Source organism: Poecilia mexicana, unplaced genomic scaffold (assembly GCF_051168715.1).
Source record: "Poecilia mexicana isolate PSO_F unplaced genomic scaffold, ASM5116871v1 scaffold_2, whole genome shotgun sequence".
NCBI classification, from domain to species: Eukaryota; Metazoa; Chordata; class Actinopteri; order Cyprinodontiformes; family Poeciliidae; genus Poecilia; species Poecilia mexicana.
The window spans coordinates 38,504,016-38,511,248 of record NW_028263371.1 but is presented as its reverse complement, the minus strand read 5'-3'; positions in this window follow the sequence as shown (position 1 = coordinate 38,511,248).

Sequence of the window (7,233 nt, the reverse complement as noted above, 5' to 3'; positions counted from 1 at the left end):
GGAGCAGGGAGGGGGGCTGCATTACATTGTGTGTAATGTGCGATGCCAAGTATCTGAGCAATAACCTTTAATCTGCACAAAATATTACAGTGAAAACACTATTGTTTAATTTTGGAAGGAGTTTTATGTTGGATTAAAATCAATGATGGATTCAATGATGGACAGATATGTGTCATAAGGTGGTATGGTTGGTGGTGAGGAGAGACGCTGAGACCCAGGTTATGGTGAGGATGAAGATTTAATGGTGATGCTCACAGTCCAAAAAACAGGCAGCACGGCAGAAAGACAGGCACACAGCCAAATACCGGTAGCAACTGCTACACAGGACTGAGACGAGAGCTAACGCTATCCAGGACTTCTCAGTTCTACTGGAGCGAAACACAAGACGTGACACAAACGACACTGACTTCGACACATACGACGAGGATCCGACCAGGAACACAGACAACAGGTGGGTTTAAATACACACGGGGTAATTAAGGGAATGAGACACACCTGGGGAGCAATCAACGGGGAGGACAGGACAGAGACTCACAGGGAAACAGGAATGAACACAGAAAACTCAAAAATAAACACACAAAAACACGGATCCTGACAGTACCCCTCCCTCAAGGGCGGATACCAGACGCCCACAAAAAAAAAATCCAAATAAACACAAAACAACCCAACAGGGTGGGTGGAGGGGCGACGGAAGGAGGGCAAGAGTCCATAGGAAAACAGTCCAACAAAAAACTACCCAACAGGGTGGGCGGAGAAGGCAACGACGGCAGGAGGGCTAGAGTCCAGAAAAAACAGTCCAAAACAAAGAAAACAACCCACCAGGGTGGGCGGGGAGGCGGGTCCGGCGGGCGTCGCCGGCGCAGGAACCGGAGTCCCGGAGGCGGGTCCGGCGGGCGTCGCCGGCGCAGGAAGCAGAGACGTGGAGGCGGGTCCGGCGGTCTCTTCCGCCGGCGTAGGAAGCAGAGACGTGGAGGCGGGTCCGGCGGGCGGCGTCTCCGGCGCAGAAAGCCGAGACGTGGAGGCGGGTCCGGCGGGCGGCGTCTCCGGCGCAGAAAGCCGAGACGTGGAGGCGGATCCGGCGGGCGGCGTCTCCGGCGCAGAAAGCCGAGACGTGGAGGCGGATCCGGCGGGCGGCGTCTCCGGCGCAGAAAGCCGAGACGTGGAGGCGGATCCGGCGGGCGGCGTCTCCGGCGCAGAAAGCCGAGACGTGGAGGCGGATCCGGCGGGCGGCGTCTCCGGCGCAGAAAGCCGAGACGTGGAGGCGGATCCGCAGGACCGGCAGGAAGGCCGGCTGGGGTCTCGGGGGGAGCAGACTCAGGAAACTCGGGGGGAGCAGACTCAGGAAACTCGGGCGGAGCAGACTCAGGAAACTCGGGCGGAGCAGACTCAGGAAACTCGGGCGGAGCAGACTCAGGAAACTCGGGCGGAGCAGACTCAGGAAACTCGGGCGGAGCAGACTCAGGAAACTCGGGCGGAGCAGACTCAGGAAACTCGGGCGGAGCAGACTCAGGAAACTCGGGCGGAGCAGACTCAGGAAACCCGGGGGGAGCAGACTCCGGAAACCCGGGGGGAGCAGACTCCGGAAACCCGGGGGGAGCAGACTCCGGAAACCCGGGGGGAGCAGACCCCGGAAACCCGGGGGGAGCAGACCCCGGAAACCCGGGGGGAGCAGACTCTGGAAACTCGGGGGGAGCAGACTCTGGAAGCTCGGGCTCGTCCGCAAACTCGGGGGGCGGAGCCACAGGGAACTCAGGAAGCTCGGGGGACTCTTGGAGCTGGGGAGACTGGGGCCGCCTCGGCGCGGGGACCGGAGGCGGGGAAGACCGACGCCGCCTCGGCGCGGGGACCGGAGGCGGGGAAGACCGACGCCGCCCCGGCGCGGGGACCGGAGGCGGGGAAGACCGACGCCGCCCCGGCGCGGGGACCGGAGGCGGGGAAGACTGACGCCCAGGGGCCGGGACCTCCGGCGGCGCAGGGCGGACGGAGGCGGCTGGAGACGGGCGGACGGAGGTGGCTGGAGCGGAAGCTGGGACTGGCGGAGGTCTGACAGGTGTGGTGAATACTTTCTTTTGAATAAATTCCTCGTGGAGCTCTTGCACTAACTCCAGCATAAACGGGTCAGCGTGAAACATGTTGAATAGATACTGGAAATCCTCCTCAAACTCAATATTATATATGTCCGGAGATTTTAGGAATGGGAAGAGAGGAGGAGTTGTGGTGGTGGTTTCTGGGTCCATGATGGCGTTCCTCACCGGTCTTGGTCGGGTCCTACTGTCATAAGGTGGTATGGTTGGTGGTGAGGAGAGACGCTGAGACCCAGGTTATGGTGAGGATGAAGATTTAATGGTGATGCTCACAGTCCAAAAAACAGGCAGCACGGCAGAAAGACAGGCACACAGCCAAATACCGGTAGCAACTGCTACACAGGACTGAGACGAGAGCTAACGCTATCCAGGACTTCTCAGTTCTACTGGAGCGAAACACAAGACGTGACACAAACGACACTGACTTCGACACATACGACGAGGATCCGACCAGGAACACAGACAACAGGTGGGTTTAAATACACACGGGGTAATTAAGGGAATGAGACACACCTGGGGAGCAATCAACGGGGAGGACAGGACAGAGACTCACAGGGAAACAGGAATGAACACAGAAAACTCAAAAATAAACACACAAAAACACGGATCCTGACAATATGAACCCGGTTCTTTATGACGTGATTTTTGTGCCACCAGGTTTAGATCTCCCTAGTCGAGCGCATAGTTCTTGCGATGATTCTCTCATGTTTTATAAACTTTGGTTTTGCTGTACACTGCATGAGACTGAAAGGATTGAAACGGGGATTGGTTTCTAAATATAAACCCATTTTGAAATCAAGTCTACTTGGAGCAGTATGCTAATCAACCGAAAGACCCTAATGCAAACTATCACATTTTGCTTCTACATTGCTTTTACCAGTTATTTCATCTCTAAAAGCAATTTTGGTAAATCTAAAGTCAGCGAACTTCATGCTGAAAACCCTGCCGAGCCCAGCCCCTTCCTGACTGACCCCTCCTGTGCTGGAAGAACACGTGGGAGGATATGCCATTCGTTTTTGACATTGAATGATTTATTTATTTTTTTCAATAGACTGATTTTTTTGTATTTTTTTTTATGATATACCTTTATGCCTACAATTTTAAAATAATAAAGGACTGGTTAATTGTTTTGTGTTATGGGCATTTTCATAAAATCACAAAGATCGTTTGTTGTGTTGTTGACAACAGCAATCCCCCATCCTGAGCATGCGACAGTGGAGAGGAAAAACTGCCTAACACAAAGAAACATCCGGCAGAATTTGGCTGAGAGAACAACCGTCTGCCACAATGACTGGGGGTTTGAGAAGACAGAGCAGATAAACAGAAGAAACAGATTAACTCGATTATTGTTTATGTACATGGAAGGTAAAAGTCAACAGCAGAAAAAGAGAGAACGTTTTTCATCATTATCTCAGCCGATGCCCTCCTCCATGAAGGCACGATAGCCAAGCATAATGCCAGACCAGATATGGGGAGAAAAATAACGCGGAGAAAACAAATGTAAACCTCAAATAATGCAAATTGGGAAGAAGAAAGTGAGAAGTCCCTGATACGTACAGAGTTTGTTTTTGAGGAAACACATATAAAATGTTAAAATAATAATAATAATACACTGCTGTGCAGATTTGTCACTTATTTTGTAAAAAGGAAAGAAATAAAGAAAATTAAAAAAATTGTTACTGTGTGAGCAGACTTTGCCCCTCCCCTCGCACTTATAAGGAGGAAGAATGAGTGGGAGGATGTGTCGTAATCCATTTTGACTGCCATAAATCCATTCCAGATTTTTTTTTTTCCACTGTCACTTGCATAGATAAAAAGACACAGACTCTGCCCCTGCATTAGGGTGCTACTCAGCCTCTGAGAAAGATCTGACTCTGGAACCTCAGGCCACTAGGACTCACAAAAACAAAAATTGGTACAGATCACCAGATTCAGAAATTCAGAAGAAAACATACAAATAGAAATGGAACTTCTTTTTCGATCACTTTTTCTAGTGCTTGTTTCAGGTAAGTTATAAAAAGTATTTGCATATGACATTTAAAACAACCTGTTATTTGTGATATTTTTATCATTATCTTTCTGTCTATTATCACTTTATGTGCACAGCAAAATTTTTGCATTAAATATCAATCTATATGTTATTGGAATCTGCTTAACACTTAAGTACTTAACACTTTCCACAGTTTCTATGTGATTGAACCATATGTCAACATTGTTTTGTTTTACAAAGTATTTTGTTGGAAATGTTGTGGTTTTATTTTATTTTCCATATTTGTTTTGTTAAAATTGTATTTGTGAAGAAGGAAAGAATCTTCAAACACACCATGTCTTTTGCATAGTTACTGACTTTAACGAACAGTTAAGTTCATGAAGGCTGAACTTGGGTTTGAAGTTTTTCTAAAAAAAAAAAAAACAACAAAAATGTTTTTATTGTTTTTAAATGAAAGAAAAGAGTTATACATAAAACAGTGAATTGCAGGACTTACATGCAGGGAGGACACTGGCTGGTGAAAGTCAAACAGTCAACTGAAAGTAACTGAATTGAACTGAGGAAATGGGAGAAATGGCTGTAATAATTTGTTTGAGAAACAAGAAAACAATCTAAATGCACACACACTAGATTGTTAATAAAGAAACCAAACAGCTGTTTTATTAATTACCTTTTTTTTCAACATTGAAGTGAATCCTTTGAAAACATATATTTTATCTTGAAGCAGTAAGAATAAATTTCTCTGTCAGATTATTTGCTTTTAGGCCTATTTTTTTAGTATGATATTACATTTATCTTTAAAATCATAAAAAATAGCTGGCTGTCAAGGAACAGTGCAAATCATATTTCTTAAAAAAGACTAAGAATTATATGCTGATTATCAACAGCTTCAAATTATGCCTTTATGTTGATGCAAAACTACCCTCATAAAGACTTTATCAGTCGTTTAGACTATTAATTTATATAACCTCAATTTACAAGTTCAAGAGCAAAAATTTCTTGCTCATTCCAATCTTGCTGAACTCTGTGAGAATGTGCAGCTCTATTGTAAACATAAACTGTAACAGAAAGAATATTTCTTATTCATTCATGTTTTAAAAAGGATCTTAAAAATTGTTTATCGTTAATGAATCATACACATTAAGTTTGACTGTTCTAACTGTTTCAATTATTTTTCTTTACAGGAGTCCTCTCTCAAGCTCAAGGTCAGTTGTTCAGTCTTGCACTATGTACTGTAGCTTCATAATAAGTTATACATCTGTTACATATTAAATTGGCAGAAGAATTTTGCACACTGCTGTATTTCTGAGTGTAATGTTGCAGTCTAAACAGTTGAACATGAACAAACATTTCCTTTGTTGAAGACTGGTCTAGTAGACCGATCATTAACATGTTCAGTTTTTTTGTTAACATCAATAGAAATTAGATACAAAGATCCAAAAAACTATCAAAGTTTTACACAAACAAGGGATGGTGGAACAAGACTGGACAGAGTTTGATGACATTTAAAGTCAATCTTAGTAAATGCTTGTTATTTATTGGAGTGCTATATTTCATTGGGTATATTTTTCTGATCAACATGTTTAAGACTGCTATCTAAATTAAACATTAGAATTAAGAATTGTATACTTGTATTAAAACAATGAATAATTAAAGATATATCAAGTAAAAAAAATACAGTTAAATTCTCCACAAGACTCATTTAAATCAAAATTACTTGTTGCATATTAGCAGGACTGAGCAGCTCTCAGGCTTAGTCTGTGTGCCTGTTTACATGCCTTCAACTAGAAATAGCTCTCTCCTTTTGGTTTCCTTCTTAATGGGATAAACACCTACCCACACCAGGACAGCCTTCATTTGTCACTGTATGTTGCAAAGTTATTGTTACAGACTGAAATGTACTCATTCTTCACTGTCTTTTCTTTTCTAGATGAACACCACCATGTCTACGGGGTTCTGAATGAATCTGTACTTTTGAAGTGTAATTGCCAGAACAATTTGAATAAAATATTTAGGTGGCAGAATGAGAATGAGACTGTGGCTCCCATGATTTTCCCATCTGATCACACAAAATTTAACATAAAGTACAAGTACAGGATAGAATCATTTCCAGAAGACCATGGTAACTGCTCTATACTTCTGAAGAACATCACATTGGATGACAACGCGATATACAGATGCTGTTTTGACAGTAACCTATATGAAAAACATTTTGTGACATTACGTGAGTACAATAATTTCCAGTTTATTTCATTTTTTTAAACTGACTATTTTAATAGCTTTGTCTCTAAATCCATGAAAGATCCAACCTTGCATAGTTTGTTAAAAAATGCATAATTGTGTTTTAAAAAGCAGTGACTGTGAGTTTGAGTCATTTATTTTCTCTGAGGGATCCTAAAAAAAATGAATCAAGATTGTGAATCTCAACGCCTTTAGTGTGAAAGCTTAAAATGTTTGGTTTCTTTCTCATTACAGATGTCGCCCCAAAAACAGGTTAGTTTTTATGTGAAGCTCCACATATTCAAATATGGTTAATTTGTAATCCATTATTGTTACAATCTGTATAATTAGTTTCAGTGCTCTTTGTAAACACATAAACAATGTCGCAAAAATTATATCAAAATATGTGTAAATTATTCCCTTATTTACATTGTCCTAACTCTTGCTGCTAATTTTTACTTCTTAAAACAGAGTCCAGACTTGGAGCCTCTTCGATAACGCCAACCGAAGCATCTCTGCCTTCCCGGGCGAACCTCACTGTAATTCCAGCAGTAGTTCTTCTTCTTCTTCTTCTTCTTCTCGTCGTAGGCTACCTTTATTTGTGAGTTTTTTTTAAATGATAATTTAAGTAGTTTATAATTTCATCATTTTCATCAAGTGTATTTTCTTAATATGACCTACTGGAACAATTTTAAATCCTCTCTATTTTTCACTGCCTCTCAACTTTCACACTTGAAGGTTATTATATGTCTGCAGTGGACCGTAATTATTTGGCTTTGTTTGTTTAGTTTAGTAGCAAAGTATTTTTCTCCAGCTGGTATGGCGATAACCAGATATGTCAGTAGAGTATTTTCAGCAGTCATACCAAACAGGTGTTTCTAATCAAATCTACACACAAGAGGTGGTTTTATTGCATCCTTTGGCAGTATCTGATACATT